Genomic DNA, 14,801 nt, shown 5'->3' with positions numbered 1-14,801 from the left:
TGCCTTCGGCTCTGGTCATGACCTGGGACTCCCAGGATCGAGCTCCGAGGTCCGAGTTGGGCTCCCTGCTCATTGGGGAGTCTGCTTCTCCCTCCCTCTGCTCCTTCTTTCTCTCTCGCTCACTCTTTCTTTCTCAAAAAAATAAATAAAATCTTTAAAAGAAAAAAAAATAGGAACTCCTTTGAATGATTTCAATAATGAGGATTCATAAACATTGCTTTGACCAAAATGCAAGAAACTTTGTGGTTAAACCCTCTTAACTAAATTAAATGCAGTTCCAACATATGACTTTTACACAACATTTAAAATACAAATATATAAAAATTCTAATTATATTATAGGTCTCTATAGAAGAAATTTTAACATTCAGGTAAAAATACATCTGACTTAACAACTGGATAATTATAACTACATAACAGTATATCAACATCACTAAAAATGAGTAACAAGTTCAGATAAGGTCATTTAACCAGTGATCACCATCACTTAGATCCCCTGTGTCCTTACAATCAAATTAGAGTACAGAATATTAGAGTCAAAGGGATATTATTTAATGCAAACCTCTTCTTTATATATGACTGACACCAGAAAGAGGCAGGTTCTGTCCTACACCTCCCAGCTGCACGGCACAAGCGTGGACTCTCCTCTAACTGATCTCTCCACAACCCTTTCCTGATGCCTCCTCCAGTTACTTCTACACAGAGGAGCCAACATGATCTTTGTAAAAGGAAAATCCAATATTGTTATTGCCCTGCTTAAAACCTTCAATGTCTTCCCATTGCTCCTAAGATAAAGTCCAAACTACTTAACCTAAAAAAAAGAAAAAAAACCCTACAAATGCAGGGCTCCTACTTCCTAGCCAGATTTCATGCCACTTCCTCTCTCAATCTTTATGTTCCTGCTATTAGACCTTCTCAGAATTCCTCACATGAACCAAGATCCTTCTTCTAGGGATTGAAACAGGAGGTTCTCTTTTCGGGAAGGCTATTTGCTCGGTCAATTCCTACATATACTCCAGGGCTCAGCAGAAAAGAAAACCTCTCATCTAGAGTGCCTGAGATCCCTGAGCCTAATACCCTCATAAAATTCGGTATTTTCCCTTTTTTCCATCTCTATCACAATTGTATTTCATTTTATCACATAGGAAGCACTCAACAAACATTGATAAATGGAGGAAAAAGATTAATGACTCCAAATTTACTATCTTCTTACTATAGTATTTCTCCTCTTAAAAATTTTATTCACCTAACATAATTTTCTTTTTTTTTTTTTTTTTTTTACCTAACATAATTTTCTTAAACCACACTTACCATTTTGCTCAGACTCTTAAACTAATATCATCCATTTTCTAAAACATGCTTTACCATTATTTTATCAATATTAAAGGATTTGTTCTAAATAACAAGAAAATCAACTTTCTCCTCAAACACTGCAGGAAGCCTCCAAAACTTAAATAATAAGCTAACTTCTAGAAGTGAAGAGATGATACACAAACTACTGTCTTTACTAAATGATAATACCACATTTCCCTTAACCACTGTTTGCCAGATTGATATTTTACGGCTATTCTTTGACAAGGAAATAGTGATAACCACAGCACTGCCAAACTTTAGTACTGGTATTCCTAAAGCTAGTTCCTTCACTTCTTCAGAGTTCCTCAGGAACAAAAGATACCAGACACTCCATAGGTCAATGGGGATGGGGAAAAACTGGATGAGGATGAACAGAAACCAATCTTCTAGAGGAAAACCACCCCACAGTCACAAAGACACAGATCTACATCTCCAAAACTAAAAAGCCTTGGTTTCCATATTTGTATAACTCTCAAGTATGCTCCTCATCTCAAATCTACCATTCTTTATGGTCAACAGATAGTTTATCATCCTGAAATTTAATATTACAGGCAGACAACCGATATTAAAATGTTCTCTATATTAGCTTACTTTCTCTGAAAAGTGAAAAATTCTGGTGTGTTGTCCCTATTGCCAAATCAAGGCAACCATGCTCAATTTTCTTCCCTTTATTCAGCTCTATTAACCTCCTCTACTGGAACACACTTGGGTTTGTGATTAGCTCTTCTGATGACAGTATGTGAAGGGAGCAGTGAACCAGCATATTCTCTTGGGTGCCTATTCAACCTTCATATCTCAGTTCAAATGTCAATTGCTCTGGGAAGTCTTTCCAGATCCCACTCACCCCCCAACACAGACAAGGTCTGATCCTGTTGCTATAACTCTCTAACTCTCTTACCATTCTGGACTTGACCTTTGTAGCACTTAACACAATTTTAACAAAATTATTAGTGATAATAGATGCATTGCTTAATGCCTCTTTATTTCCTTGATTTTGCAAGTGCTATGAAGGCAGAGGCTCCTTCTGCCACATTAAGCTCCATATATATCCCAGGATCCTGCAGACATTTGTTGTTAAAAAATATATATAGTGGGGGCGCCTGGGTGGCTCAGTCGTTAAGTGTCTGCCTTCGGCTCAGGTCATGATCCCAGGGTCCTGGGATCAAGCCCCGCATCGGGCTCCCTGCTCAGCGGGAAGCCTGCTTCTCCCTCTCCCACTCCCCCTGCTTGTGTTCCCTCTCTCGCTGTCTCTCTCTCTGTCAAATAAATAAATAAAATCTTTAAATATATATATATATATAGTGAATGACAAAATTAATGCCTTAATGAAGCAATAAAATGTAACTTCCTTGAAATATGAACTTGCAAGTACAGGTATTCTATACTAATGAGCTCTACCATTTTATTTTACCTCATGGATGTTTTTAGAGAGAAAGAACCCCCAGTCCTATCCACGATTTAAGTCATAGGACCAGTGTGATCAGCTACACAGTGACACAACCATGCCTAAAATCAAAATGAGAACACTCAAGTGCAAGACTGAGAAATTCCTTAATAAATGTATAATATTCAACATATACATTTCTGCTTTATAAATGAAGAGCTGTTGAATTTGCCTTAGTATAAGATAATAGTACCTTGGGCCCAGAGCTCTGGATGTGGAATTTACTTGATATATAAACATAAGGGAAAGAAAGCTGATATAAGAAACTGTATCAAATCCCATATATCAAATCTTAAGATGACTTATTGCTAATAATTAGTATGCTTAATATAGAGAAATATAAAAAGAGAAATATGAGAGAAACGTCTTAGAGTCCTTAACATTTTTAAAGAATGTAAAATACCTTCATTATGTCCATTTCTTTTTAAGCATTCACAAATAGAATGTCTAACCTATTTTACGGTTTTAAAATATACTCTTACCACATGCAATCTTGTGCCTCAGCCCTTTAAGAAGGATGTAACGTGAAAATTCTTTTAAAAAATACCTATTAAATTTTCTTGAAATATCAACTTGCAAGTACAGGTATTCTATACTAATGAGCTCTACCATTTTATTTTACCTCATGGATGTTTTTAGAGAGAAAGAACCCCCAGTCCTAACCACGATTTAAGTCATAGGACCAGTGTGATCAGCTACACAGTGACACAACCACGCCTAAAATCAAAAATGAGAACACTCAAGTGCAAGACTGAGAAATTCCTTAATAAAAGGCAGCGTATGCTATAAACCAGCCATGTCGCCTTGGACATGTCACTTCAGTTCTTGAGAACTTAATTTATTTTAATTTTTACTTTATTGTGGTAAGAATACTTAACATGAGATCTACCCTCTCAACAGGTTTTTAATTGTACAATACGATATCGTCACTATGGTTAACAATATTGTGCAGCAGACGGCTAGAACTTCCTTATCTTATATAACTAAAATCTTATACCCGCTAATTAGCAAATGGGGAGTTGCTAATCAACAACAATTTAATATTTATTTTGAGGAAACAAAGTGTGCTAGAGTGTGCCTTTTAAGAATCTTTCTATGCCTTTATTTTTTCATATGCTGATACAGAGCAATTTTCAATGGTACTTGAACTTATCTTGCAACAGTAACTTCAAAAACTGCTTTCATGTTCAATTGTTTCTTCTAGGGCCATAAAGCACATTCATGCAGTTATATATTCATTTATTAATCAAGCTTTAAACTGTCCTATAAATATGTTCTGGTGCAAATTTAAAGAAAATACAGAAAGTGAAGTAAGAACTGGTCACCAATCTGACTGCTAGAAATGTACCTTCCATTTATGTCTTTACGACTGGAAGCAGAAGTCACAAAGATGATATTTAACTGTTAGTCCTTTTGACCAAAGAATGAACTACTGAAATCAAACTCAACAGGTATCGCCATCACTATAAAAATGATAAAAAGTTGCATTATACACCTGCTGTTTTCTTCTTCAATTTTACTTAAGAGTTACTGAACACCTCATAATTTACACCTCACTCTTATTCTTATGGGCAAATCTTTAATTGAACTTACACCAAGCAAAACTTGAGTTCACGTTTACTAATTATGAGCCACAATGCACTGCTTACTTTTCTTTACTGACCTCTTTCTCCTTTTATAAACAAACTTCATTTACATTAAATATGTTTGCTGATAAAATTTATCTCTACTTTTCATACTTAAATTTTAAAAAAGCCCAAACCAAGCCCTCCAATGTTCTTGTTCCATATGGATTTGGTAGAGGAGAGCTTTGTTAAGTTGATGTTTTAGACAAAGTTAAGAGAGAAGAGACCTATTCAGAGCAAAGAACAAAACTAAGAAAGTTTATGGGGACATAAACTGGATGGTGAACTTTCTAATTCTTCATAAATCAGTTTCATTGTATGGTTTTGTTTTAACATTATGTTATATTCAAAGACACTAGGCACAGTCCTTTATTTAAATGTTAATAGCCAGTAAATTTCATTTTTTATTACTATTTTATTGGTCTTGGCTTTTACACATTGATACATATGAGTTAGTAATTCTTAAAAACTACCGAACAGTAAGTTACTAACTTTACTAAGTATATAATTACCTAGAGTTAGTAATGACTAATTACACATAACCAAGAGTTACCAATTCTTAAGAAAGAATTTCCAGAAATTTAGGGGGACCACTTATGCTCAGGCAACAACGATGCATGTGGATCACTGTCGCCAAGCAGTAAAACTCAAACGGTAATTATTTACTTTGTCCCTGTAACTGTACTTCAAGGAATCTGTGCTACAGAAATCATCAGAGAATGAGACAAGCTTAGCATTACTTATCCTAGAAAAATATGACAACCCACGTGAATAAGGAAATGTTTAAGTAAATCATAATGTATCACTCTATGAAATACTGTACAATATTTAAAATGATGCTTTCAAAAAATGAATGGCATTGGGAAATTTAGAGAGAATTACACAAACTGTATATATAATTTAACCTTAATTCTACTAAAACAAACACACATACATAAAATACAGGTAATATATAGAATATGTGGATAATCAAGCTAAAATATGTGTAAAATAATGTCTGTGAACATTGAGAGTTACCACTATGATATATAGGGTGATTTCTATTTTGACTTTATGTATCTCTATATTTCACAAGTATTCAATATGAGCAAGTACTATAATCAGAAAAAAAAAAAAACCTTTTTAAAATATGTTTGTTCAGAATTTAGAATGAGCTGCATTGGGAAGGATGAGTGGAAATTAAATTCAGCTATTATGGGCACCCAAGTAGGATCAAAAGAGCTTATGTACATGATGAACACTGGGATAATAGCAAAAATTCCAGAATAACATCTACCAAGCTAAGAGAGAGTAGCAGGTAAGGAAGTTAACACAGTAAGATTACTAAACCAAAGCAGACAGACTAGCATACCATCCTCTGATAAAGATACGTAGTCCCTCATACAAATAGTTCATTCATTTGTAATAAAGTAGGTTCATTTTTCATTTACAAACCTAATGCTCTCTTTCATACCTCATTACTTTTGTGTTGCTCTATCTCCATACTCCTTATATCCAAGGAAGAAAACACACATACACACCAGTGCAATCTCACTATCATCCATTATTCAAAAAAGGTCTCGTTGAAAAATGTCGGTTCAGAGGCTCTAAGCAAATTTCATTTCTGAACACTACTGTCTGCAGCCCAGCAGGCTATTTCACCAAGATACGATCACACATTTAATCAAATGCACCAAAAAAAGAAATACAAAGTTTGCTTAATAATGTCAAATCAGAAAAATACAATGTTGACAGCCTACTAATTTTTAGTGCTCTTTCTTCTTCAAGGATATGCAACAATAAAGAAGGTGCACTGGAGTTCTTCTAATAAAGTTTTATACTAACCATTAAAAATTCTCCAAATTATCTTCGTACATTACTATTTATATTGAGTTGGTACTTAGAAATGAAGTCAATACAACTTCCCATTTTCAATAAAAAATTTAAAAAAAAAAACAATAAATTAAGGAGGTTTCCCAACTTCTACAAAAAATACTTCTAAAGCATCATTTTATTTGAGTTGGTCAAATGTCAGCATTAAACACTACCCAAACTCTAGTTTTCATAATAATGGATCTATTATTTTGAATAATGCCTGTCATTTGAATAACATTATTATTGGAGAGGTTGAAGTATATTTTCATTGGATTCTTTAAACAGCTAATAAATTATATGAAATGTCCTACTTGATGTGCTTTTGAATATTCTGCCTCTAAACATAAGGTTTACTTGAATTAACATACATTCCCATCAGTAGCATGACATAATGAGTATACTAGCAAGTGTAAAGCAATTAGATGTCTCAAATGGATGGATTCATATCTGCAAACTCATCTTTCTGCTTTTACTTCTATCTGCATTTCTTTTTATGATGTATTTATTCCCATGCCATAAGTTTTTGTTTCTTCAGTTCCTTCTGGGATAATTTTTTCTCTGTGCAACCTCCACTTGTTGTTTAGGAACTTTTGTTCCTTTTCAGTAAGGACCCTCTTAATGTGGCTGGTGGAGCTCACACATAAGTTAATTTAACCATGAACTCTTGTGTCCAACAGCACATCTTGGGAGCTCTGTTCACCTGTTTATGCTCAATGCCTAAATAATTTACATTTAAACTTGCACTTACATTTAAGATCAGTATTGCTCTGCATTTTTAAGCACATGTGGCAAAAATTCAGCACTCTATCTGCCACCAAACCTGTGTCCAGTGCCCCTGTTTGGAATTGTACAATGACAACTCTACCATCATATGACAGAATGGCATACATTGCTTAAGTAAAGTGACATCTTTCAATTATTTGGTGGCTTTACAGATATGCAGTTGATAACTTCAGCAGTTTCACAGGTGTTCTTGAACCTGAAGATTTGAATCCCTTGATTTACATGTGTTTATTGGGCCAAGTAGGGAAGCATTTTCCAAAATCACCTTGGCCACACACAGGAAGAGAATAAAACCCATTTTTAATGGTTTTCCTAGCCAATTCTCCTTATGTCTGATCTGTCTCAGTTAACAAAGGATCACCACAGGGGACATTCAGGTTTTAACTGCCTTTTAATGAGTTTTTCCTTCTTCAAGCTAACTATGTGTCTGTCCACAGAGGATCTACAATATCGTTACTGACTCCACTAAGCTAGAGATAGTAGATTGATCTAAGCTGGGTACCAAAAATTCAGACTGTGGTCAAAGGGAAAGGATCCAATAGGCAAAGAGAAGGAAAAGTGGTAACTGAAGTAGGGGCAACCAACTGGAGCAGAATCCTAGTGGTATTCAGGGTGCTTTTTTTTTTTCTGATGCCTAGGTAAACCTCCATCCTTCCCTAAGATTCTTTAGGTGAGAAACACAATAACCTCCCAATAAATTAATCATTTTAGCCTAAAGCTAGTTGGAAGTGTCTTTGCAATTAAAAGAGATAATGAATACATTCATTTTACTAAATCTTGTAAGTTGAATTTAGGTCCATAAGATAATTGAAATGTTATAAAATATGCAGCATTTTGGAATGACTTAAATAATATTTAACTGTCACATAAAAACTTTGGAAATTAAAGTGAAATTTCACTGAAAAGTACTGTAACTCAAAAAATGTGCATTATTTTAAAAGAAAATGGTTGCCTAAGCTGTTCTCTTAAAGTCAACTACAGTTAATAATACGAGTAAAACTCAACAGACAAATTCAGCTGAACAGTTAAAGCCAATATAAAGAAGAAAGTCTATAGATATGCACATGTTAACACAAAACTATTTCTCAATAGACTCTTTGTCCACTCCTTGAAGTCATGATCAGTATTCTGAGTCAAGGTTCAAACAACAACCATCAGCCATTGACAGACAAATCAAGAGCACTGAAAATTTGAAAAAACAGAAGACGTAAATATAAACCAGTTGAGCCTTCCGTTCTTGCCAGAAATAAAATCTCATACAAAAAAGATGACCATCAGTCAGGACCATTTACTATCATCCAAAAGTGTTTGGAAGAGCTTTGAGGAGAGGAAAAGGGGAAAAAATACCAAACCAAAACAAAACAAAACAGGAGACTGTTGAAAAACTTCTTACAGCGTCAGCTGTCAATGGAATGCATTTTAGTATTCAGGTTACCCACCCATGCAGAACATCAAAAACTGGGCTTGAGTCTCTCCCCTATTCTCACAGGCTCGGGCTACTGTGGAACCACTGGGGCTGTCTTGAATAGTAACACACTCTCCCCTGCGGGACGCATAAACACCAACACAAGCCGATCAAACAGAAGGGGGTGTCGTTTCTACTTGGCTTTCATTTTCTTGAGTCATACTTTAAAACACTTAATTCTGGTACAATTTAGCAACTCAGCTGTCCAACGCGCAGCTTATTTTTTCATTCATCTTTACCGCCTACCATGTTGTTGTACGTCTTTCCGCTTGAACATAAATGCTGGGTAATTATAGGTATAAGTCACACATCTCAATAACTTCTTTTATTGGCAATCGTCACTGACCTACAGATGTTAATTCTAAAATTTGGACTTATTTATGACCCTTTCAATACTTCTGATCTTTAAAGCAATTTTGGGATTTGAATTTTAAGGGTTCATCTGCATTTATCGCAATCTTATGAGGACTTGACTTAAGGATTATAAATCTTTTAAAAGCATAGAAATCCTTAAATCGTGGAAGTTTATGATGACTTGGTTACAACACTGTAGGAAATTCTGATGCAGTTAAAGCTTAAAGAGCTGCTGATGCCATGTGAAAAGATGATCAGGAGTTTAATTTAAAATGTCTTAAGTTAAATTGCTACTTTCATTTTATACGTGATTTGAAGTCAATCTTCAGACACAGCACTTGGTGGCTGTCAAAAATATTTTCCTGTCAGGATTATATGATTTTTGGTGGGGAATTAGTAGCAGAGCATTACATTTTAAGATTAGGAAGAAAAGCTCAAAAACAGGTACTTAACAAAAGGTTAAAAAAGAAGAGAGGGAAAGAACATGGGAAAAACAAAAAGACACGTGAAACCTTTCCCAACTGCTTAAGAAAATGCTATTGATTTTCAAAGCTCATCAAGAACTCTTCAATTAAGAAAATGATATTTGATTTAGCTAGATTTTCTTACTAATGGTACTTAAGGACATTTCTAATAATACCGTAACTAAGAGTAATAGGGACCATTCATTAAATGCTCACTCTATCAGGTTATTTTTCTATTTACTTCTTATTCCCCTCCCCAAACCAGCCATGTAGCTTTTATTACTTTTATTTTACAGATAGAGATGACAGAGCTAGAGGGTTGTGGAGCTGGGACAGTATTCAAGTGCCTCTCATTCCAAAGGCCATTTCTGAGAAGTTCGTAATTAGGGACAGTGCCCATCTAAGGAGTATAATTTAGTTTCTACAATACTTGATCAGTATTAACCAAAGTGGAGATGATAAGTACTGCAATACTAATTTCATAGTGGCAGGCCTAGGTCAGAAATTACACTAGCCATGGAATATATCCCCCCAAGATGTATATAATTTATAAATAATATATCTTTAAAGTTTTCACATAGATGTCAAAGTGCCATTCACAGTTCTCCAGTTAAAGTTTAGCATCTAGTAAAACTAATCTCTTTGTGGAGCCTCCCTTACTCATTAGGCATATTACCACTCACAAACAAACTGAACTACAACATATAATTACCCCAAAGATCCTTTTCACTGAAAATGGCCTGTTGTGGTGCTTGGATAGTGATTAACAGACTAAGAGTGCAATGAGTCGTCTTAATATCACTTCAGAAAAGTGATTTCCTCCCTAATAATTCCCAAGATACATAAATATTCAATTAGGGTCTTTGAAATCTAGTTTTAATTGGGCTTTCATTCTCTACCCAACTTCAAACTTAGCCCAAGCTAAAAAAGGTATTTTATTAGTTCTTACTATAAAAAAAAAAAAAAAATCCCCATAACTGTTCATGAGTTTTAAAGTGGGAGGGTAAAATAAAACCAAGATTATCTTTTACATGAAATTTTCAAATTTAACAGCATTTTAAGACATACTGTAAAGCAATGAGGTGAAACATAATTGCTTTCTGAATCACGTGGGAAGTTGATTAAAGTTTCCTGGGACCCTCCTGAGATTTAGTAAAAATAATAATAATGACAGTAGCAAACAGTTGCATCTCTATTATTATGTGCCCAGAACCATTTTAAGCACTTGGCATGTATTTTCCCTTTAAATCTTCACAAAAACCTATGAATTAAGAAAAAATGTATGGGGGCCCCTGGGTGGCTCAGTCGTTAAGCGACTGGCATTGGCTCAGGTCATGATCCCAGGGTCCTGGGATGGAGCCCTGCATCGAGTCCCTGCATCAGGCTCCCTCCTTGGCGGGAAGCCTGCTTCTCCCTCTCGCACTCCCCCTGCACGTGTTCCCTCTCTCACTGTGTCTCTCTCTGTCAAATAAATAAATAAAATCTTAAAAAAAAAAAAAAGAACAACTGTATGTCCATTAAAATACATCAGGAAATTGAGGCATAGAGAGATCCAATATCTTACCCAAAGTCAAATAACTTATCAAACCTAGGCAAACACACCACAGAGTCCCTTCTCTTTACCACCACACCATTTTGTGTCTCCAGATATGAGAATATCAAGACCTGGGACCCATATTTTGAATATTTCCTATAGCTCCTCTGCTATTATTAGGCTGGAGACCGGCATTTTTAAAGTTTCTATTTCAGTAACTGGGGACCAACAAAAAACTAAAAACAAGCTTTCTACATTGGAAAAAGAATACTGAAAATGTCAAGTAATAAAATATCCAACCTACTTGTGTCTTTTTAAAGTTTGAACAGTCTTATTTTCTTATCCTAGATGACTCTTTATATGGTCAGATGGGGTACAAGGCATAAGTACAAGGAGACAGATCTTGCAAAAGTCAACAACAGAGGTTCTCAGACTCTCTGGTCCCAGGACCCTTTCACATGCTTAAAAATTGATGACCTAAAGCAACTTTTGATTATGTTGGTTACAGCTATCAATATTTATGAACTAATAGTTAAACTGGGAAAATTTTAAAACACAAGAATATACAAGCACACATGCCATATGCCATCAGAGCAATGATGTGATCACAGTTCACATGCCTTCTGGAAAACTCCACGGTACACTTGTAAAAGTACGAGAGTAAAAGGCAAATATCATCACAGCATTGTTACAAAAATGTTTTCTTTTTACGCACTCTCTGAAAGGGTCTCAGGGACCCACACATTTCCCCTGAACTCACTCACTTTGAGAGGAGAGAACTACCTGCTCTACAAAATAATGGACCCACAAGTTTTACCAGAAAGAAATATTCAACTGGGGGATTTAATTTTCCATCTCAGAAATAATTTTCACAGTAAACAGAATTACCACCAACATCATGCCATTTAGATTCTTGAATAATATGGACCAAATGTTAACGTCTTCTAATATGTATATGTAATCACTCTTATGAAGAAACTCATTAATATTAAACTAAATTCTTGTTTTAACTGTCAATAAGACATAAGCAAGACATAAATTATTAAGATCTATAGAATCTGTTATGATCAAATATAAGAACTCTCCCTCTTCACCCGCTCCCTAAAACAAATGGAGAATTCCAATTAATTCTGAGTACGATGACTAATTTATTTATGTATTTGTTAGTACATGAGTAAACTTCACAATTCTAAGAAAAATGTCATACCTGGTTACTTATGCAGTAGTAGAATTAATTTTAGTGGGCCACAACAACACTCAGACAGAATGACATTAAAAGGTTTTGGGGGATATATGCACATCTTAGGACTCATAAATGCTATCCAGAGGCATGCTCACATTACTTTCTCACACTGGCCAATAAACAACAATATCAAAATCACAATGAATGAAAAATAGGGATTTTTCTCCCCACTGATCAACAACACACACACACACACACCCCATACACACAAATGGAGATAACAAAGGGAAAATGTCAGGAGGACCTTACTTAATTTGAATGTTTTAATTTATATTTTATTATAAAATAAAGCATTCTATAAAGAAATTCATTTGCATAAAAGACAAGACATTAATGCAATAATAGTCTACGTGTAAATGTGTCCTTGAAGGCAAACAAAGGCTAAACTACAATATAGCCTCTGTCTTTAGGGTTTCTCCCTATGTGAACAAATCCATATTTGAATGTAATGCAAATCTCAGAAATCTAAGGGAAAATAGCCATTTGCAAAACTTAAGGAAAGATCACCTCCCTCTAATTCCAACTGCTCTAGCCATCCACACCATGCTAAATTTAGGCTGCACAGCATTTCTCAAAAATTGCTCTTTGTTCTTAAATACAAAAATCAATCAGTTTTCCTTGCTGATTTCTGGGCAAAAATGCCCCACTTGTAACAGTAACTGTCACTCCTAGTTGGCAACCCCTTTCAGAGAGTTTCAACCGGTGGTTAAAGTGGTCCAAATGAAATCTAAAAAACAATTGAGTTTAGCATTATATTATTTGACTAACTTCAATCCTTTTGCTTTTATAACATTTTTAAATCTCCTGTCTAGGATTTCCTAGGCTATAGCTCACCAAAGAATCAAAGGTAAATCAAGACCATAAAAAATTTGTCTTTCTTAATTACTAGAAACAATGCCAGCCACGGTAGCTGGAGCCAGTGCGTCTCATACTTGCTATTATTCCCCGTAGAAAGGAATATTTAAATCTCTAAACTGTAAGAAGATCATTAAGAAAACCTTCCATTCATATTTTTGAGGAGAGCTCTCAATCTGAAGGATAATCACACCAAGCCACTTAAAATGAGCCATCAAAAGCATTTACCCATCAGGCAAATCACATGCTGGTTTATCACTCTTCAGGCCAGGGATGCCCGATTCAGCCTAACAGTTCTAAGAAATATTTGAATATTTCACATAAACCTTTATACTAATCACTCCTCCCATCCCGACTTTATAGAAACAGTCCAGATAACCATATACACCAATGGAGCAGGTTACTGAATATTTAGAGATACAGAAGTGCTATGGAATGGCATTCAAGCACTCTGACACATTCACCTTCAGCTAAAGACAGCACAATACACTGACAGACACAGTTCTAATGACATCAGGACCTGTGGAATGTATGACTGCTAGGAAACACATGCTGCTAGGAAACAAAGAACAGATCTGATCAAATCTTCTAATGTAAGGACTGGGAATCATTGTGATTAGATCTTCTAAAATGAGGACAAGTGTTCTTTAATCTTCGGAAATATTTACAAGTATAAAGACCGTAACATATATCCTCTAGAAATGAAACAAATATATGAAGCTAGATTCTCATACATTAAATCACAGTTCTCTAAGTTTTCTATTAAGATGACAGCCACTAGCAATAGCGCATAAAAATATAACTTAATCAAAGTCAGGTATCAATGATTCTGTATTCCTTTTTTTTTCAGCCTAAGCTTTTTCAAGAAGTCAAGATCTTTAAAAAAAAAAAAATAAGGAATCTAGAAATTATAGTACCTAGAAAATAAGTACCATTTTACATTTACAGTGCTATACTTTTAAAAACAAAATAGAACATAGTCATTTGCACCAAAATCCAAAGCAGTCAAAGCTAATCTACAACTAAGGAATTTAATAGCTTTTAATTATTGAAACTGAAAAGCAGTTTAGCTTTTTAACTTTTTAAAAACTGTTTATCTTTGTATATTTTTTAACCCTTGCTTTGATTACAGAAAAAAAAAAAAGAGTGAAACAAAGCTGAGAGATATTTCAACACAAATATCCTTTTAGCTCCTACACAAATTATTTGAAAACCTCTTGGTGCTGCTATAAAAGAACTGACAATTCTATCTGTAATCCACAAACAAACTGGGCGCCAGAACTCCAGGTCATTTAGTACCATTACAGACTGAAAAACGTATCAGGGAAATCTGGCTAAATTCTGTTTAATCTCATAGGGAAATGAAGAACATTCTTCAAGTAAAAAATTACTAAAGAGGTGTTTCTTTGTAGATTCTACAATGACATTCTTTAGTGCCGATAGCTCATATGACAGTAAATTAGCAGACCGCCTATTTACTTCAGAGCAAAACACAGAAGGCAGTTTTTCCTTCCTGCCAGCGTCTATGCGTCTTTTCATTTCCCCAGCAGCTGGCTGGAAGGATGTAAAATCAGAGGTGCAAGAAGGCTTACACTTCCTAGTGAGTAATCCACCCAGGAAAGTAAACAGGACAGACACCACCAGGTTGGGCTTTAAAGGAGAGTGCGGCAGGACTGCTTACACCGTTGTTTACAATGTGCTCCAACTACCGCAGGCAGGATCACACACAGGCACAGGGAGGAGACACCCAGAGGTGGCTCACACACCTAGAGTTCGCCCAATTGCTGTGATATCTCTGGCCATAAAGCAGTGCACGTTTCTATCAGAG

General features: G+C 35.2%; 1 protein-coding gene across 24 annotated transcripts in view; it reads right to left on the bottom strand.

Moving 5' to 3' along the window:
* Positions 1–14,801, bottom strand: part of ADGRL3 (adhesion G protein-coupled receptor L3) — an 829,369-nt gene that overhangs the window by 811,675 nt on the left and 2,893 nt on the right. The gene's annotated exons all lie outside the window — the stretch shown is intronic.

The sequence above is a fragment of the Halichoerus grypus genome, chromosome 3 (genome assembly GCF_964656455.1).
Source record: "Halichoerus grypus chromosome 3, mHalGry1.hap1.1, whole genome shotgun sequence".
NCBI classification, from domain to species: Eukaryota; Metazoa; Chordata; class Mammalia; order Carnivora; family Phocidae; genus Halichoerus; species Halichoerus grypus.
Note: the sequence above shows the minus strand (reverse complement) of the source record. Positions and strands in the feature narration are given on the sequence as shown.